Raw genomic sequence first — 21,845 nt, 5'->3', positions numbered from 1 at the left:
CAAATCAGAGCTTAAAAGCCCTGAGAGTGCTGGTCTATCTTAAAATAAATAAACAAAATATAAAGGCCAAATATAGATCTATGGAAAGAGCTCCTGGTTTTTCTCTTTGTCTTCTGTCAGTTCAGCTATTGCTCTTGTCTGGTATCTTCAGTGCTGTGCTGTCCAATAGGTCGCCTAAGACTTAGCTCCTCTTTCCACCATACAGGCTAACTTCTCCAGTCAAGGCTTCTTGTTCTTCCTCTTATGTGAAGCACCCAGATGGCAGTATCAAAATATGCTGCATTATTGCCTACTGCTCTTATTTAACTGCGGCCGACCCAACTCTTAACACCAGGCTCCAAAAACCAAGGATCATAGGATCCTGCTTTAATCCATCCCCTTTTAAAAATTATTCTGTGAATAAATCAGACTTTGGAGGAAAAGTACAAGCAGCAAATGCATAGCTGCCTCTCTTCTATGTGCAAATATATTGGGACATATAGTGGCAGCTCTTTAGCTGGTGTAAATTTTAACAGTGCCATTGAAACCTCTGAGGTCTCCCTCCACTTACATCAGCTGTGCATCTTCCCCCTTTCATTTTTTGGTACCCAGACACATTTATTGAAAGCAAACCTCTCAGTGCTTCGCAAAATTTCATTTCAAAATGCAAAGCAGATTTCCCATTTTAGTAATACAACACACACACCTCATCACCCACAACAAACCTCTAATTTTGTTTTTTTTCCCCTGATGTTTAAAAAATCCCAGTCTGATTTTTTTTCAAGCTTTATTTTTTTAAAATAAAAAGGCTTTGGGGCGGAGAGGTGGAATGCCAATTTTCATCTCTTGACAAATGTTTATAGCCAAGATGTAAGCCCCTGAAAATGGGTTTATAATTTAAATGCTGACACAACCTTAACTAGAGTGGTGGGAACACTCTTGCCATAATAACTGCTATTCTCTGGAAAGTATTTATGGCAAGGCATCAATCTTTCTTAATGCAGAAATTCAGGCCGTTGGCTATCATGGACTGTGGGTAATGGCAGCGAGGTTCAGATTCTTGGGGATGGAGCCATCAGTACTTACAGGCTGAAGCCATTTTAATTTGTCTCTTGTGCCTATTCATGACCTAACCTTCTGGTGCTCGTTCTGATATCATTGAAGTCAACGGGAGTTGTTCCAGTGCCTTGAATTGAGGCCCTTGTGTCTATCTTTTATTTTAATGAACATCTTTCTATGAAATGTGTTTCTGTCTCTTCCTTTGCCTAATTGGAACCAAAGTCTATGTCATTGCATCCCACTTCAATCAGTCATTGTTTATATTGTTAACTCATTTTACACCGCAAAATGTACAATTATCCTTATGGTCAATACAGTGAAAGTAACAGAGTCTGGATGTAAAGATGAAATTGTAACGTATACAGATAACATGGAATTTCTCACTTGCTTATTGCCTCCCACATACCTCATTGACCTCATCCTGCTTCCCAAATCAAACAAATAAAAACACAATTTAAAAATCATATGAATAAGGGGATGAAAAAAAATGCCACATGTGCAGCATCATGCAGAGGGTAAAACCTGAAACAGAGGCCCTACCCTTCCAAAAAAATTACCATGGAGATGATGAAAGAGTATAAGGAGAATACTATGGAACACTTTAAAGCTGATTTAGTATCGCAAAAGACAAATCACATCATGTTTATCCTTGCTTGTTTTCAAGCGAATGGATTCATAACGCTATCATAAATTTAGGCTTCTGGCAAAATCACACTCTGTTTACTGCATCACTAAGACAGATACACAGCTTTGGCCCATGGTAGATTGGAAGCAGTTTTGTTATCAGCACTAACTTACTAAGAGAGCACTCCCCTTCAGAAACCGAAACCAGCACTGAGATGAAAATCCTGAGAGTGACTTGGGTCTGCTAGAAGACATTCTGCAGTCTTTTTTTATAAATCTTGTTGAACGACTTAACTGAAGTCACTGTTCCAACTAGTGTCTCTCTCAACTTGTTGAAAAGGCAAGTTTCTTTGACAAATTCCTATTCTATCAAATCTCTCGAGTAGCATTTTCATCATTCTCAAGCTTCCATGATACTGGAAAAGGCATCATTTGTAGTTGGGTTCCAAATAAATGAATACATGCTGTTGATTTTTACTGATCTTGAAATTTCACAGACAAGCATGTCTAGTGCAATCTAAAAAACATTAAACTTGAACTCAGTTTTTTAGTTTTCATGGTTGTATGTGCTGGTCCTGCCTTCATCATGTTTTCCTCTTTACTTCTTAAATAGCTCAAACCAGTGCTAAAGCTCGTGAGTTCAGAGGCCTGAAGATTGTCTCAGCTCAGTGGAATAGATCCCAGCTGGAGTGGATCGTATGATATCTCCCTTCCACTGCCATTGTAGGGGGCACGTCTGGGGTGTCACTAGATCACTGCACCCCAAATCTGGTAGCCAGATCAAATTAGCACAGCCTTCAGATTGCTTTCATATGTGATGGTGGATTAGATCATTGGAATGGAGCTTTAGGATTGAGGGCATCAAAGGTAGATTATTGCCACTTTTGTGCCACCACTCCTGCGCTATTTAGAGCACTCCTCAGCTATAGACCAGGAAAATAGGACAATTCAGTCATTGGCTATTGAAGCATTCTGGTAGACCATAAGGAAAGGGATAGATTTGAGTGAGGCCCAATTCAGCAATCCATCCTTACTTGAACATGCCCTTAACTGCTTTGTGGATAATGGATTTAAGCAAGTGCTTAAAGGCTTTTGCTGAATTGTAACCTGTGATAAAATAAGCCAAATCAGTCTTAAATTATAATATGAGACAGTATGTTTCCTTCATGGGTATGTGAGGAATAGCGACAGATATAGGGCTTCCATGTCATAAATACTGCCCCATTGGAGTTTATGAATATGGAACTGTGAATTCTTGCACACATTTTGGTACGTGCCTGCACTCTGACTTTGGATTTCTTCTCGTGACAGTTGTTCCTTGTGGTGGTTGTTCTAGATTCTGGTTAACGCAGAATTGTAATGTATAGGAAGCTTGTATTACCACTACTCATGCGGTACCTGTCCTTGAGTCTAACAGAATGTCATTCTTTAGGGCTCTCATTTTACACCAGCACTAAATTTACTTTAAAACAGATCCATATATTTTGAGGAAACCCTCCAAAGGTGTTTCAGTCTTTCTATCCATGACCTTGAGCGGCTAAACTTGGATCTGAATGTCCCGAAAGTAAAACAGAGATTACAGCCAGTGTTTCAACTTGATGCACCTCTATTTAAGATCTTTTGTTGTTATTTGAGGCTTAGAAGAGAGTTTGGTCAGTGCTGGGATCCTGAATAACTGCAGCTTATCCATTAAGACCATCAGACTTTCCTGAGGCCCTGAATGTTTTGTTTTTGTCATATAATCAGGATTAAGAATAACATAATATCTCCAAAAGCATTTAACAGCAGTAATTTAAATTACTGAAATCTTGATTAAGGGGATTAGAAACTAGGTTTAAAGGAAGTCAAGGGATACATTAAAGGACTTCAAATCCCTTTAAAAATACCCTGGTCTAATAAAAAGAATAAGAAATAATTTGGTTAAGGGTTTTCCCCAGTGGTAGTCTATATGATATAATCAGGCTTCATTACGTTTGAAACCTAGTAAACAATTTGAGTTCCAAAGCCTCTTTTATACAGGGGTTAGAATACACACCTGAGTGTGAAACTAACTGGAATTTAGGGCTTGTCTATACATGGAGTTGTTCCTGATTAACTCTGTGTGTGAATATTCTTATTCAAGAATAAGAATATCTTCTTCCTGTTTAGTTTATCCCATTCTCAGACTATGTAGGTGACAAGTAAAATAGGTGTTTCCTCTAGGACATATTTGGGTCTCACAGAGCCAGGTATGTTATACCCAGGGGCGGCTCCAGGCCCCAGCACACCAAGTGCGTGCTTGGGGCGGCATGCTGCAGGGGGCGCTCTGCCGGTTGCTGGGAGGGCGGCAGGTGGCTCTGGTGGACCTCCTGCAAGTGTCCCTGCGGAGAGTCCGCATGTCTGCGGGAGGTCCACCGGAGCCGCGGGGCCGGCGACCGGCAGAGCACCCCTCGCAGCGTGCCGCCGTGCTTGGGGCGGCGAAATGGCTAGAGCCGCCCCTGGTTATTCCTCTTCTACATGGATTCTTTGAAATCACCAGCTTTCTTTTCCTGTTTCCACAGTGCAATGGAATGGTAAATAGAATATTTGCATTTAAAAATCTGTTTATACCTTTGCCTTGGGGCAGCAGAGAACTGCCTGAAATCTTCCTGTGAAAGGTAGTCAGTCAAAAGGTATTGTGGATTTGATTGTGAACAACTGCTATGAACCATTCCCTTCAGTTATTGTTCTGAACCATTGGACAATCTTTTGGAGTGAGGTCTCAACTGTTAGTTATAGTCAGTTCAGGACAGACAATACAACACCGCATCTACCACAATAGCATAACACACAGCTAACTGGTCTGAACAAACCAATCTGTACAGCCTACCAAACCACCAGTATCTACTGATGCTCACTATTGACTTTTTTCCTTTTTGTCCAGCATTTGTGTTTACAGTGTAGCAACCACATCCATGCTTCTGCCCTTGGCCAATGAACATGGTCCTAGGTAGGAATGTGTATGTGTGTGTGTGGTCAAATAGTTTGCCCATCTCAGGAAAATATTTGAGATTTATAAATTTTTTCCTGTTCTGAACTGGAATGAAGTCAAAATTTCAAATTCTTTTGCAAACCCAAAATTGGGGGGTGGGGAGGGAAATTGTTCTGGTCAATTTGAAATATTTCATTTCACTAATTTTAAGTGGTTTTTTTTAGCTTTGACTATTTTGGAAATTTATTATTTTTATTATAATTCATTAAATTTCAAAACAAAAAGTCATGTGCAACCAGAAACTGGAACTTTTTGTTTCAAATTGTTGAAATGTTTCATTTTGACAATTTCAAAGATATCTTTTTCAACATTCTGTCAAGAAATTTGTCCAAACTGACCCTTTCCCACAAAAAACTTTTGGTTTTCTTGACAAATTGGCATTTTCTGATGAAAAAACACTTAGTTGAAAACTTCCCAACTAGCTGTCATGCTTGTTCATCTGGAACTCCCCTACGATATGCCATTGCTGCTCCTGCACTGGGATTCTTGTCTGCGCACTGTTTTCCTGCCTCCCTGTTGTGTCTGGGCTCATTGAAGAGCTGTTAGGCACAGAAATATAGGCCAGCTGCAAGCAGCTGAGCAGTTCCCATCACACTTGTTTTTGCATGTCTATCTTGTCAAGAGAGTGCCTTATAGACAGACAAGCAAGAACACTCACTTTCGTTTCATTTTCATGGACTTGAGTGAGACGGCTTGAATACCACAGCCACCATGAGAAAGTTCATTAAACTTGTGGAGGTTCTGGAAAAAAGATATTATTTGTCTTCCCTTCAATGCTATCTGTTCTTTTACTCTGGCACCTCTACCCCTGGCAGTTCGTGATCCATAATGAACCCTCTCACTGTGTGGGCCTCTGCAGTTTATTTGATTTGGAGAAGTCTAAGCTGAAGGCTTGCATGGAAAAAAAATGAATGTAGGTAAAAATAACACAGCATTTCTGTCTGTTGTTAACGAATCTCTCAGGTCACTGAAAAATATTCTGAACACCCATTTCAGGATTGAAGTCATCTGGAAACTCATAATAAAAAATTCTGATATCAGAAAAAATATAGTTCAATAGCTCGGAGGTTTTTACGTAAATCTATGAAAGCATAGGGATACTCAATTAAGGCAGAAATGCACCATTAGGACTTAGATATAATAAATAATAGCATGCTGCTAAAGTGGCACCCTACAGTGGCTAGGTGCTGGAGACATATGTCCATGTTCAGCTTTAACAATGGATGTTCTTACATGTTAGCTCAGGTCAGTCTGATATAAGTGAAACTGTTTTATATGTTAATTTGCAAGAGTTGTGATTACTCATATGGAGTTGCACCGGGCCTACATTTTTTCTCTGTAAGCACACTTTTTCACAAATACCAGTCAACCTGGTGGAAAATATGGTCATGTTTATGTACTGCAATATGTATGTGTCATGATATAATTCCCCAATATGAACATTAGAGTCCAAAAGATGGGGTACCAGCATGAATTCCTCTAAGCTTAATTACCAGCTTAGATCTGATAGACTGCCACCACCCAAAAATATAGTATTTTGGGGCACTCTTGTCTCCCCAAAAACCTTCCCTGGGGACCCCAAGACCCAAATTCCTTGAGTCTCACAACACAGGGGAATAAACCATTTCCCCTCCCCCTCCTTTCTTCCTCTCAGATCTTTCCCGCCCTGGGTACACTAAGAGATCACCGTGATTCAAACTCCTTGAATCACAACACAGAGAAATCAGGTTTTTTCTCCCCCTTCTCTCCCCCTCCCAGGCTTTCCCTCCCTCGGCTATCCTGGAGAGATAGACAGATTCAAGCTCTGTGAATCTAAAACACAGAAGAAATTCACCTTTCCTCCCCCACTCCTCCTTTCCTTCTCCCACCAATTCCCTGGTGAGTACAGACTCAGTTCCTTTGAGCCTTAACAAGGGAAAAAAATCAATCAAGTCTTAAAAAGAAAACTTTGAATAAAAGAAAGAAAAAGTAAGAAATCTCTGTAAAATCAAGATGGAATATTACAGGGCTTATAAACACTAGAAAGAAGTCTCCCCCTAGCACAAATACCAATCAAAATCCGTCCAGCAAAATACACATTTGCAAATACAGAAAACAATCAAAAGACTATAACCACCTTTTCTACTTAATACTCACTATTCTGAATATATAAGAGACTGTAGCAGGGAGATCGGCAAGAAACCTGGTTGCATGTCTGGTCCCTTTCAGGACCCAGAGAGAACAAAGCAAAACCCAAAAAACACAAACAAAGGCTGCCCTCCACCGAGATTTGAAAGTATCTTGTCTCCTGATTGGTCCTCTGGTCAGATGTTTCAGGTTCATTATTTGTTAACCCTTTACAGGTAAAAGAGAGATTAACCCTTAACTATCTGTTTATGACAGTATGGAAAACTATCAAGGGAATTGGTGGATTCTGCATCTCCTGATGTCTTCAAATACAGACAAAATCTAGCACAATGGGAACTTGGTCTCAGATTAGGGCCTCTCAGCGCTACCGTCTTTCTCTTTTTTTGTCTGGAATTTGAAAAGCAATGGGCTGGGATTATAATTGAGTCTTGTGATTCAAAAGCCATTCTAATGCTTTTGGGGTAGCTAGGTGAATCCCCTGTGTTTCATCACTGAAAGTGTGAAAGGGGCAGTTGTCCCTGATGTGCCTCATGGTTTGTACTTCATCACAATCACAATTTGGAGATTCTTTGATTATCCATTTGTGATGGAGACATCTACACCTCCTATATGTTGTCTGAATGTGATTAAGTGCAGTCCACTGCCTATGGGGAAGACAGAATCCCAGGACTTCTTTCATTGGATCTTCAATCAGGTCTTTACTTGGAACATCACAAGTGGCCCACAATTCAACCCAACAAGTGGTGGGGAGTCCTTTCCACTAGTCTGTAGTGTTGACTTGGAGTCTGGAATTTGAGTTGGGAGAGTGGCAGTGAATTAAGGTTGTGGTGTATTGACAGATCTGGAGCAGCCACGATTTTGTTGTACTCCTGGACGACAGCAGTGTCTCAACTGATGTTCACTGGCACAGTGCCTGCAAAACTGGAAGCCATGGTATCGGCATTGATTTAAGAGAGAGCCACTAACAATCTTAAATGTGGCATTAATTTCAGTGTCAATGAGATTGGTGTGAGAGCATTGTACCTAACTGGCGCTCAATACTCTGCTGTTGGCAAGACTAGGGCTTGTATTGACATTCAAAGTGTATGTGCATCACATCCCTAGGATGTGCCAGTGAGTTTCTTAATGATGTTAATTCTTGTATTTAGCTTCCTTTTGGAGTTGTCATGGTGTTGGCAATAGCTCTGCATCTGATCCAGGGTAACGCCAAGGTACCATGGATTGCAGTCATGTTATGATTCCTGATGTCAGATTTGTGTCCATTTATTCTTTTGCATAGAGACTGTCCAGTTTGGCCAATGTACATGGCAGAGGGGCATTGCTGGGACATGATGGCATGTACCACATTGGTAGCTGTGCAGGTGAACGAGCCCTGGCTGATGTGGTTAGGTTCTATGATGGTGTCCCTTGAATACATATGTGGACAGAGTTGGCACCAGAGTTAGTAGCAGAGTTTGGTTCCTGGGTTGGTGTTTTTGTTGTGTGGTGTGTAGTTGCTGGTGAGTATTTGCTTAAGGTTGCTTAAGGTTGGGGGGCTGTCTGTAGGCGAGGACTGGCCTGTCTCCCAAGTTCTGTGAGAGTGAGGGATCATCCTTCAGGATAGGTTGTAGATCCTTAATGATGCACTGGAGAGGTTTTAGCTGGGAGCTGTAGGTGATGGCTAGTGGAGTTGTCATAAACAGATGGCTAAGGGTTAATGTCTCTTTTTCCTGTAACGGGTTAACTAGCAGTAAACCTGGAACACCTGACCAGAGGACCAATCAGGAGACAAGATACTTTCAAATATCGGTGGAGGGAAGCCTTTGTTTGTGCTTTCTGGGTTTTTTCTTTGTTCTCTCTGGGTTCTGAGAGGGACCAGACATGTAAGCAGATATCTCCAAGTTTCTGAAACAGCCTCTTCTGTTCAATTTAGCAAGTACCAGTTAGAAAGGCGGTTTAGTCTTTTAATTGTTTCCTTATTTTGCAAATGTGTACTTTGCTGGAAGGATTGTATCTCTGTTGCTGCAACTTGTATTTGTGCTGGGCGGAGGATTATCTCTAGTGTCTATAAACTGAAAGACCCAGTAACATTTTCCATCTTGATTTTACAGAGACAATTTTTACTTTTTTCTTTCTTTTATTAAAAGTTTTCCTTTTTAAGAACCTGATTGTTTTTCATTCTTGTGTGAGACCCAGGGGGAGGGAGTCTGCACTCACCAGGGAACTGGTGGGAGAAAGGAGAGAAGTGGGGAGGAAAAACCTGATTTCTCTCTGTGTTAGTATCCGTCTCTTTCTCAGGGAGAGTCTGGGAGGGGGAGTGAAGAAGGGGGGGAAGGTGGATTTCCTCTCTGTTTTAAGATTCAAGGAGCTGAATCACAGCGATCTCCTAGTGTAACCCAGGGAAGGGAGGATCTGGGAGAAAGAAAAGAGGGGAATGGTTTATTTCCCTTTGTTTTGAGACCCATGGGGCTTTGGGTCTTGGGGTCCCCAGGGAAGGATTTGGGGGCCAGAAAGTGCCCCAAAACACTATATTTTTGGGTGGTGGCAGCTCTACTATTTCTAAGCTAGTAATTAAGCTTAGGGAGGTTCATGCAGGTACCCCATCTTTAGGACGCTAAGGTTCAGAGTGGGGGTTCATACCTTGACAGGCATTCTGTTACTTTCTTTGTTGTGCCTGTATTGTAGTAAGTGACTTCTTGGTGCACTTCTGGCTCTGTCAGTCTGTTTCTTCACTTCACCAGCTGGATATTGCAGTTTTAAGAATGCTTGATAGAGATTCTGTAGGTGTTTGTCTCTGTCTGAGGGATTGGAGCAAATGCGATTGTATCTTAGAACTTGGCTGTAGACAATGGATTGTGTGATGTGGTCTGGATGAAAGCTAGAGATGTGTAGGTAAGTATAGTGGTCAGTAGGTTTCCATTAGAGGGTGGTGGTTTTGTGACCATCACTTATTAGCACTGTAGTGTGTAGGAAGTGGACCTCTTGTGTGGACTCATCCAGGCTGAGGTTACTGGTAAGGTGGAAATCATTGAAATCTTGGTGGACATTTGCATTGCTAACGCAATGTCATCTACATAGATGAATTTAAAGGATGATGTGACTGGATGTGTTGCTGGTATAGAGATCAAACAGTTCAGGTGCTAAAATGGATCTCCATGATTTGCTGGCAGATTCACCAAGGTGTATATTGAATCTTCTGTTACCCAGCATATCGGTGCTGAGTAATAGAAATCATTATAATAGGTGCCTTTCTGGAAGATGTGGTTAAGTCAAACACAATTTATTAGGCTCAGTGCTGAGGTAAACAGATTAAATTATTTTGGCTGTGTTGTAAAGTAAGTCAGTGTAGATGATCTAAGGACCTTTAAATCTTTGAATCTATGATATGGTTTCATGAAGGCAAGTCCCATTTGTGACCAAGATGCAATAAAAACGGCCTCACAGTTATGAAAATCAATGACAGAATGCATAAGATACATTTGATCATGGCTAAGCTGTATATCTATATCTATATATCTGCCAGATGCTCTTGCCCATACAGCAGCAGTCAAGCAGATAAGTATCCTGGATCATGCCCAAGTGTGGGAGAGTTTGTGCTGGCATTCCTAGGCCATAACAGATCCCAGCCTAATGGTAATTCCCTATATTCAGGGCCTGTAAAGTCTCTGTTGACATTTGGTCTTTTATTGCTCAATGCTTGGCAAATATTGTGTGCTGGATGTAACAAAACATCCTCTCACTGAATGTGGCTAAAATCGCTCACTGACTTAAATAGGATAGTATTCTATTTAGTTGCTTTTTCTTCTCATCTTGAGGCTGACTTTGCTTCTGTTATTCTGGTAATGATGAGAGAAACCTTGGAATCCATCTAGTCTCTTACTGCCCAGTCTCAGTTTGATTTTCGGCTTCTCTACCTTTCATACTGTATTTTTCAAATGCTCAAGTACTTAACTCCTTCCTGCAGCAAACATTCAGACTTTATGCTTGAATGTTTGCAGTAGCTTTTTTCACAGTATTCCCTGTTTCTAATCTTCTCCTGGCGTGTTGCCCACTAAGAAGCTAATCCTGGCAACATGCCCCAAAGCCTGTACAGTTCAGGCAGCAGCATTTGCTGAGATATGATGCAAAGCATGTCCAGCACAAGAAAAATTCAGTCCTCATAGGTGATAATGACACAGATTCGGCTGGCTTTATGGGATACTCCTGTCAGCTTCTTTCTCGGCCCCTTTGACTAGATTTTTGTCCATTTCACAGCAACTGGTTGATCAGTTTCCGGTTTTGGTAATCATTTTGCCTTCTGGCAACTTTAGGTTAAACTGGGTGTCATAAACAGATAGCTAAGGGTTAATGTTCTTACACCTGGAAAGAAGTTCCTGAAACACCTGACCAGAGGACCAATCAGGAAACCAGACTTTTTTCAGATCTGGGTGGAGGGAAGTTTTGGGTGTGAGTCCTTTGTCTTGAATCTCTCTCTCTCGGCTATGGGAGGATTTCTGTTTCCTGCTTGCTAATCTTCTGTTTACAAGTTGTGAGTACAAATATAGTAAGACAGTAAGGTTTCTATTGTTTTCTTTGTATTTACATGGATATAGTTGCTGGAGTGCTTTGAATTGTATTCTTTTTAAATAAGGCTGTTTATTCATATTTCTTTTAAGCAATTGACCCTGTATTTGTCACCTTAATACAGAGAGACCATTTGTATGTATTTTTCTTTCTTTTTTATATAAAGCTTTCTTTTAAGACCTGTTGGAGTTTTTCTTTAGTGAGGAACTCCAGGGAATTGAGTCTGCAGCTCACCAGGGAATTGGTGGGAGGAAGAAGTCAGGGGGAGATCTGTGTGTGTTAGATTTACTAGCCTGACTTTGCATTCCCTCTGGGTGAAGAGGGAAGTGCTTTTGTTTCCAGGACTGGAATTAGAGAGGGTGGACTCCCTCTGCTTAGATTCACGGAGGTTGCTTCTGTGTATCTCTCCAGGAGCACCTGGAGAGGGGGGAAGGGAAAAGGTTTATTTCCCTTTGTTGTGAGACTCGAGGGATTTGGGTCTTGGGGTCCCCAGGGAAGGTTTTTGGGGGGACCAGAGTGCCCCAAAACACTCTAATTTTCTGGGTGGTGGCAGCAGTACCAGGTCCAAGCTGGTAACTAAGCTTGAAGGTTTTCATGCTAACCCCCATATTTTGGACGCTAAGGTCCAAATCTGGGACTAGGTTATTGACACTGGGCAGGTCAGAATGTGATAGGAAACAAGTTTCAAATGAGGCTGCTCTTCACTGCACAATAACATGGACGAAGAGGAAATCTTATGGAACCTGGATATCTCAAGGATTATAAAGCAAGTGGCAAATGTCAGAAGCTGGATATGAGCACAAGTTTCAACATATCTCCTGCTTCAAGTGCTGATGGTAAAATTTCTGCCCAAAGAAACAACAACAAATAGGGAAGATGAAGTCCTTATTGTTTTGCATCATCAAGATCAGATAGCTCCTACTATTCCCTCTGCATTGTTAGCCTGAAGCATTGACATGCAGACATTTGTTCTATTACTATCATATACATGTTCCTTCAACCACTCTAAAGAGCTGAGAAACATGAGGTTCATTAAGGTGAAGAGAACTGTTTGGTGTATAGTAATGAGTATTTCCTTCAAGCAGGAGAGGCAAACTAACTGAGTCCTGTGCACATAGGATCAAATTAAAGAAATTTCAGTTTTTGGTTAAAAAATTACAGTCCATGCTTAACCCTGGAGGGGTGGAGTTCTGCTTGTACACATGCTGCCTTGCTCTCAAGCACTGAAGGGAATGAAGGGCACCCTGACCATTCATTAATGAAAGTGTTGCTAGGGGGCTGCCATGTTATTTCTTCATAGCACTAGGAGAAAAAGAGGAGCAAGTAGCTAAGCATAACATTTGCTTGAGGATCACATCCATTGTCTGCCAACATTATGTTATTTTTTATGTACCTCTTCTGAGAGTCAAGCAGCTGGCACAAAAGGACACAAGGCACCCATGTGCCTGGCCTCTGCTTGCATTTCCACTGGGACTTGACAACCATGTGTTCCCTGCTCTGTGTCATGCTCAAAGACCTAGAGGATCAGAGTCTGATGGGTACAAGCCACGTGATAAGTAGACCACTTTGGGATCTTACAGTTGAAGGTGCATGAACAGTGTGTCAATGGGTGGCTATATAAGTTACTCATATAAACCTGGATGGATTGATAGATGCACAGGCAGATAGAAATCATGATGCAGGTGCAAAGTATTATTATTAAACCATTAGAACTGAAGATTGCTAGAAGGCACTAAGTTCTTTTGTTTAGAGAAAAGAATCAAATACAAAGGTGGAGGAGAGGTGGTCTTGTCGTTAAGTCACTAGGTTGAATACGAGATGAAATTCTGGCCCCACTGAAGTCAATGGCAAAGCTCTCAATAATTTCAGTAGGGTCAGAATTTCACCCCAGGGCCTCTTCCTTCTCTGCCAATAATTTGATATGTAGCCTTGGCCAAGTCTAATAGCCCATTCATGCCTGTTTCACCATTGTTAGAATGGGATACTGTAATGATACTTCCAGTTGTGTAAAGAGTGTTGAGATTCTTGTATTGAAGGCACTAAGCACATAGCAAGTATTATTTCCACAGTAATCTGAAGGCCAATGTGAAATAAATTTTTGTTCTCAGCCCACTTAATTGATCAGGCAAAAAGTTCCTTCATCACAAAAACAATAAACCAAATGAGACCCAATTCCAATCTTGATTCCAGCCTCAATAGATAGATAAAGAATTGAGTGGTCATGGAGATTAATTTTCTCTTCCTTATGCCTAAAAACAGTGTCACTAGATCAGGCTTCATGTACATGGGAAATGGAGCTGGTGCTGGTGACCATGGTATTTCCCTTCCAGTTCTTATCTCAAATGGACTGAAAGCCTTCAGGTTTGTCAGTCTGGCACCTTTCACTGTACATGCATCTGATGTACACTAAGTCTTTGGACAATGCCTCAAAGCTGTGGGCATTGTTCAAGGTTCTCTGTTTGGTGTCATTCTCTGGATCCTTTGTTATGACCCTGTTATCTGCACTCACACCCTTTTTTTTTATCCTTTGTCCCCTTTAAAATTTTTGGTCTCTGTGGCTCCTCCCTCACTTGAGGGGTGGGCCTTTTCATTCTCTTGGAGGGCTCCACGCCCCAATCAAGGTTTCATATAGACCATCTCCTTCTACAACGCTTAAAACCTATCTATCTCTCTATCTATCTAATCATTTCAAATTAGAGCAAAAAGTATTTGAAAAAAGTCTTGGTGCTTTAAGGATAATTTCAAGCACATTAAAAAAAAAGGAAAAGCAAGAGGATGAGAGAATTTTCTATATGTTGTATATTGCAACCACAGGAGGACAATAACTCAGGCATGCTCAATCAATTCCAACTTTTTTATAGGCAGCCTCTGTAAAGCAGTTGGAGCTATGATTACACAGCAGCTGCTGAGTCCTGAACTTCCTGATGCTTGGAACAGCTGATCCCAATGAAAAAGTAGCCTGTCTACTCAGACTCCTGGTACCTGACCTACTTTTCAGAATGTTTCCCAGAGGTGTCACATAAAAATATATGTAATTCCCCAAACAATCAAAACAGACAGTACTTTTGATACTGTTCCATAAACAAACCCCTCCTTTCAAGAAAGTTATTTCCCAAAGATCATTTGTATGTTGAGTCATACATCATGCCATAATTTTAGTCCAGAATTGTTCCCAGGTGTGGAGCTCTTATAAATACTGATATATCAGGAATGGGTGAATAAATAAGGATCACCATGAAACTTTGTCTGATTTGCCTTCTCTTTGACAGTTCTCAAATACTTAAGCGTTTATTTTTTAACTTCCCTTTTCCAACTAGGACTAGAAGTGCTAAAATATGAGGGGACGAAAGATGGATTTGTGGGAATTTCATTGGGACTCAGGAGATAGGGGTGCCTGGCTCTGTCATAGTGACCCTGGGAAAATCTTTTTGTGCCTCAAGTCCCCATCTGTGAAACTAGTAAAATGATACTTCCTCTATCAAAATACCTCATGATCAATATATAGTCCAGTACACACCTATCAAAGGTTCTTCCTGCACTGTGCAATTATGTTTGGAAATGAAAGCAAAATGAAAAGAAAATAATCATAGAATTAAAATAATTTCACAGAGGATCTTTAAATATTTAAAGTATTAAATTAATGTTCCTTCAAACAGTATATTAATGAGAGAATTTGGATATACTGCCTTTTGCATAAGCTCTGTATACTTTTCGCTGCCATGAATAACTTTGTGCACAATGAGGCTAAGCTTTAATGTTAAGCTAGAACAAATAAAAACAACAAAGAGATAAATGTTCCTGGGACTAAATGGAGCTCAGTTTCACAATTTTTCAGGAGAACAGAAATAACTGAGGTAATGGAATTAATCAGGGGAGGGGAGAGAGATTTTGGTGCCACAGCTACTAATGCAATTTGTATGAATCTAAGAGAATGGAAGCAGTACAAGGATTTCCCAAATAAAATGACAATGGGGATAAAAAGAAAATAGGGAATTCTTACCTCTACCTAGTTTTGTGAAAGTGTGTGTGTGTGTGTGTGTGTGTGAGAGAGAGAGAGAGAGAGAGAGAGAGAGAGAGAGAGTGGTGGGAAATACTTTTAAAAGACGATGAGGTTAGGGACTTGGGGGAGGACCAAGGTTCAGTTCCTGCTCTGTGACAAGCTTCCGGTGCGACGTGAGGCAAGTCACTTAGGCCTGGTCTACACCAGGGGCGGTGGGGGGTCGATCTAAGTTACGCAACTTCAGCTACGTGAATAACATAGCTGAAGTTGACATATTTAGACCTACTCACTGCAGTGTCTTCACTGCAGTGAGTTGACTGCCGCCGCTCCACCTTTGACTCCGCCTGTGCCTCTCGCAGTGGCGGAATACAGGCATTGACAAGAGAGCGCTCAAGGATCAATTTATCGCATCTAGACTGGACACGATAAATTGAACTCCGCTGGATCGATCTCTGCCCCCCAATCCATTGGGTAGTGTAGACATACCCTTTGTCTCTCGGTGCCTCAGATCCCCATCCGTAGAATGGGGATGATAACACTGCCCTACCTCACATGGGCATTGTGAACACAAATAAGTTAAAGATTGTGAGGTGCTCAGATACTATGGTAACTGGCAGGGAGGGAGGGTATAAAGACCGCAAATAGATGTAAAAGAGCTTTTGTAATTTGTAAAATACACTGATCAGCTTCGGATGTCTTTGTACCATTTTAAAACGATACACATAGGGCATTGACAATGTAGAAAGAAGGAAGGAAAAAATATTTCTCTTAGAAAACAGCCCAGACACTTCAAGGCTTGCAATAGGCTGGGTTGCCTGGGGTCATAGACTCAGCCAAAACAAATTACAAGAGCTCCCAGGCAAGTGAGGGTCTTGTCTTGGGGCCAAGTCTGAGGTAGTGCTCCCCATCAGGCAACCAGGGAGTGCAGCATTGTCCTCGCCCAGTCCTCACATATTTTCCCGTATCTTTTCTCCTGCTTTCAGGAAATGATACTCCTAGCAATGGTGGGAACGTGTTAGTTGGCAATGGTTTTGGGGTCTTGTGTGTGCACATTTCAGGTTGGAAATATATCTCCATAGGTTTATTTTGGCTCTTATCCTTATGTTTTAATTCATGTGTTTGGCAGTCAGAGCTCAGCATGTGGGACTGTGCTGTGTTACTGCTCTGGGTCTGTCCTGAGTAGGCTGTAAGAAGCTGCTGCAGTCACACAGTACTCCTTGAAATATGATTTCAGACCATTTCAACCTGATGCTTTCTGGGCTTTCTTCTTCTGCAATCTGATATAAAAAACGAACAGTATTCCCCTGCTCCCTTGAAAGAGGCACTTAAATGCATTTCCATAAGCGTCATAAAGGCTAAGCTTTTGTAGCTATCTAGAGCTAGGTCCTCACCCCAGCTGTGTCTCCTTTATGCCAGGTAAAAAGAGTGGAGTGGCATAAAGGAGTACTAAAAAACCTGGATCCAGACATGGGAAGGTTCCCTCAGTACATGAGCTACTGAAGACAACTATGAAACTGCCTTTTAAGGACCACTTTGCAAGCTCTGGCATAGGGGCTGTGCAGGGCAAGAACTGGATGTGGGTAGGTATGTCATGGGCAGGGTCATAGCATGTCATGCTATGGACTTTTCAGGCAGTGCTATGGCCCATAGGGTGGCCCTCAAAGCCTGCTGTAACTTAGACAGGATCTCAGGCCTGTCTCAATGCTGGTGGTCACTCCAATTCCTGGAACAGCCTAAGATCATGAGGGCGCAGAGGTGGATTTAATCCATTTTTGCTGTCCTGTTCCTGAACTACAGGTTCTATACTGTGCCTCATTAAAGGAAACAGGGATGAAAAACAAATCACAGAAAACTCCTTCTGTGCTTCTAAATTTGAAAAGGAAAGGGCAAGAGTGGAGAAAAGAGAAGCTACAGCAGCAGACATTGCTTTTCCAAATCCTACCACAGACTTCACTCTTCACAGAGTCCAACATTTTTTATCGTCCAGGCCCTAACTAGTGTTGCTTGCAGAGAGAGAGACAGTCAAAGGAGTAAAGACTAGAGGACCAAAAGCCGCTCTGGAGATTAGTGCTACAGGGGAAGATGAATTTGGCATCCTTGTAAATCTAACAGTAGTGCAAACTTGGTTCTCCTATGCACCTCTCAGTGTCACTAGATGGCAGTTTAGAGTAACTTTGCTTTGGACTGGTGAAACTAACATTTTTGTAATGATTTGGGTTACTGTATCTGTGAAACAACAGTATAACATGGTTTCCAGTATGTCATGCTAAAATGGTTCAGATATCATTTGTTCCTATCTGAGCCCCCAAGTGACTGTGCATTGTCACGTAGCCCTGAAGCCAAGGGCTGGACCTGACCACATGTAGCAAGCCAGTGTGGCTCCCCTCCGCCCTCCAAGCGGGTCGAGCCCCAGTCGCACACCTCTACACCCCTGCACCCCAGCCCCCTTCCCCAGCCCAGAGTCTGCACCCTGCAACCCATCCCACACCCAAACTCCCTCCCTGAGCCTGCACCCCCTCCAGCACCTCAACCCCCTGCGCCAGCCTGGTAAAAGTGAGTGAGGGTGTGGGAGAGGGAGTGATGAAGGGAGAGGGATGGAATGAGAGGGGTGGGGCCTTAGAGAAGGGGAAGGGCACTGGTGTGGCCACAGGGAAGGGGTGGGGAAGGGGGTGAAGCAAGGCTAAATGGGAGGGGGTTGGGGGCCCCAAAATTTTTTAAATCAAAATGGGAGTCCTTGGGTTGCTAAAGTTTGAAAAGCGCTGTTCTAGATTAATCTCTGTTCACTAGATCATGATGCTGTTTAAATGCCTTAATTCCTAGCAGCAATGACCACATAAGAATAATTCCATTAATAACTAGTTCTAGATAACACTAACTAGTTTCTTTATTGCATGACGCAGAAAGTGTGTCTCAGGTAGAGCTGGTCAGGAATTTTTGGAATAAATGGTTTTTTTGTTAGAAAATGCCAATTCTTCTAAACTGAAACTTTTTGTGGCAGTGTATCAGTTTCAACAAAACTTTAGTCAAGAAAGTTTTTCAGGTCCAGGATGGAATTTTTGGTCAAAATCAGAGAGCACCCACCCTGGAATGATCAGAGAAATCATTTGGGACTTAGGTAGAGCAGAGACTTTATGCTGGATCTCCCATATCCCAAGTGAGTGCTCAAACACTGGATCTTTTTCTCAGTTTCCACAAAATATGTTGAAAGCTCTCATTCCATTGTGGAATGGAAAATTTTTTGAAACCTCAAACATTTTTTTGGATGGCAAAACTGGTTCCTGACCAGCTGTACTCTCAGGCCATGGGCTGGCTCAGCCCATCACCAGTCTCAGTTCACTGTCTACCTACCTGAATAGGGAAGAAAGACTAATAGGCACAGAGCCTTGGGTTTCTCTACTGTGCCTGCAGTGAAGGGGCCATGGGGCACTGAATGAGAGGCTTCATGTGATTTGGTCCTTTGGCTCAGAATATGAAGTTATGTACCTAGAGAATATACTGATTTAAATGTAATTTTTGTAAAGTTTCTTCTTTGTCATTAGAAAGGACATGCGAGGAGAATTTTACTATTCAAGGTAACCTTGGTGTGTGAATAGGCACGTTAACAATGTTTGTGATCCATTAAAAACAATCAGTCCAATAAACATGTATTTTAAATGAAAACAAGGCTGGTAAGAAATTACTGAGCAAGTTGGTCCCTGCAAATTGATTCCCAGAACTTGTTCAAGGTGTCTTGTGAAATAAATGTCAGACTCACTGAATTATTATAAAAATAATCCTCTGTTCATTTACAAGTCTGTCAACATGCAGGTGTTCTCACACACATTCACAATCGTTTGTCAAACTCTGGGTATGCACATTCTTCAGTCCTGAATGACTACCTCCAAGGTCCTCAAATTGTTTATAAATAGCAATTCTCCAGATATTAGTCCCACATAGCATAAAAATCCATGGTTGACTATTAAGAGAATATTAGAATATGTGGCCAGGCAATAAGCATGTAGTACTTTTTTCTATCTCTGGCTTGCTGAAAGTCCATGACCAGTCCTTCCAGATGTCATCCTCAACACAGTTAGGCATGACTTTATCACCCCCCGATGTTGATTTACTTTGCTTATTTTCATCTGTAGGAAATTTTCAGAATGAGCATCTGATATGGGAAGCAATGACCTGTCTTCTGAATGGAGTGGGTTTATGTAAGCTATGCACAGCACAGGCAACCTGTTTTTTCTGGGTGCATTTCAAGGTGTTGGTGACAGTCATTAAAGCCCTTCATGGCATTGGCACCTTTTATTTAAAGAGTTCCTGATGTCTCACTATGATAAGTCCAACTGGGACATCTCTGCTCACAAGGCCTACAACTTGGCCTCCTGTGTTGACTGTTTCAATTCAAAGCTCTCTATCTTTGAAAGTTGCATACCCTGGTTGTATATCACAGCCTGAGTCTGGGAAGGCTCAGGTCATGCTGCAAGGCTTTCATTTTTCAATGAGGTTGTGCATTATTTTGATTTTGTGTCTGCTCTGTTTGTGTTTAATTTCTGTTCTGCTTGGTAGGACATCTTAGGCCAGGTGAATTTTTATGGAAAATGTTATGGTGTGTTTATAGTACAGTGCCTAGGTATTATTGCTATATGCATTCAAACAGCATTATAATGTATAGCTAGGTACTAAAACATGCATCACTTGTTAAAAAATATGAGCATTGTCTGACACTGTACTTGGTAAAAATGTGTTCCACACAGATCAGTACCAACCGCATCTCTTTCTAGTGAGGCTATGTGTAGCAGGCAATGGCTCTGGAATGGGGGGAGGAGAGGAGGGAGGCAGGGCCAGGGCCCCCCACTTCTAAAAGCTGGAAGGTCATGCCCCATACCTTTTAATATAGGCATAGTTTGGGAGGGGATAGAGGGTGTACCCAGCTCCTCTGCTGAGCAGCACAGCCTCTACTGGTGCCATTCCATGCCTGCCTGAGTTAATGGGGGGTGGCAATGTTGCTTCCTGCCCACCAAACTATGCCCATGTTAAAAGGTGGGAAGACATGGTCCCAAGGATGCCCTGGTTCCAGCATCCATGGTCCTCCCATTTCTACAAAGGCTCTGACACCTTGGTAGCAGGTGGGGCAGAGGTGTTGCATTAGGAGTCTAGAAAAAATATGAAGAAGGCAAATGTGATTTCTGGGACTGATCATCCCCTGCTGTGGCAAAAACTGGGAGGGATGAAGGGGCAGGAAAGCTATGTGAGGTTCTCCTCTTTTTTTCTCAATTCTTCCATCAGGGAGGGGCAGGGTTAGCACCACTTGAGGACAAGCTAGGGAGCCTGCCTACAAGCAGTTTGAGGCCAGGAGCTTTCACTTGGAGACTCTGTGTCACTGCCGCAGCTTTGGCAACTTGCACCACTAGCCTTGTTCCTTGGCAGCATGACTGTATTGGAACCACACTGTCTGGAAGTCTCCTGGCCATGGCTGTCCCTCAAAGGGAGATCCCCACTGTGTATGTGTGTTGTGGGGGCAGGAGAAATGTACTACAGCCTCAGTCTTGTCTGTTGCTATTTGGCACTGGTTGCAGCTTAGGAAACATTCTCTGAGGATGCCTGCCTCTTTGTTCGGCTTTTATATCTGTTGCGCTAAATATGTTCAGCAGAACCTCTGTTTTTTCTCTGCAAATTGTACTGTATAGTCTGTACAGACAGACGTGGTGGTTGTTAATCCAACTACACTGGGAGCAAGGGGCATAAAATCCACCTTTGCCTGCCTACTCAGAAGCATCTACCACTTGAGCTATAGGAGAACTCAGTTCACAGGTAGGAAATTTATCTTATGTAGGATATCCATGACATTCTCTCCCTCTCTCACACACATACACACATATCCATACACACACCAGGAACGATTCTTTACGTCCTTTGTATTGTTGCTAGTACATACAATGACTTGCTCTTCCCCGTGCTGATGTTCCCATGGTAAATTAATGCTGGGTTTCATCTTCAACAGCCTTGCCCTCCAGGAATAGGCTTCCATGCTGGTGAAAACTTACCCATCAGAGTCAGTGGGATGACACCGTTCACTTCCTTCTTGATTTAGTGTGATGATCTAACTCTAAGATATCTCTTTCAGGTTTGGGCTACACTCCTCCAGTCCATTTGCCCTCAGCATTTTTATCCATCCTGAATGACTTATCAATAAATCACTCGGTGGCTTGCATAATTTATAATGTAGCCAGTTGACTCTCAAAACTCTTAATCTTTGGAAGGCATATAGAGAACACAATATCTTGGTCATGTTTTCCTCTCCCAAATAATAAGACAACAGCAGAACATGATTTAAGCAAAATTTTAGATTTATGAACAGACATACTGGAAATACCAAATGAAAACTGATGCACTGAGAAGCATATTATTATTATACACTTAGTAATTCACATTCATAAAAGCACAAGAGCTATGATTTCAATATATACCAGGCATGCATCATCTTGAGCAGATCTCTGATTAAGAAAGATTTAATCACTT

Source organism: Gopherus flavomarginatus, chromosome 2 (genome assembly GCF_025201925.1).
Source record: "Gopherus flavomarginatus isolate rGopFla2 chromosome 2, rGopFla2.mat.asm, whole genome shotgun sequence".
NCBI lineage: Eukaryota > Metazoa > Chordata > Testudines > Testudinidae > Gopherus > Gopherus flavomarginatus.
Note: the sequence above shows the minus strand (reverse complement) of the source record.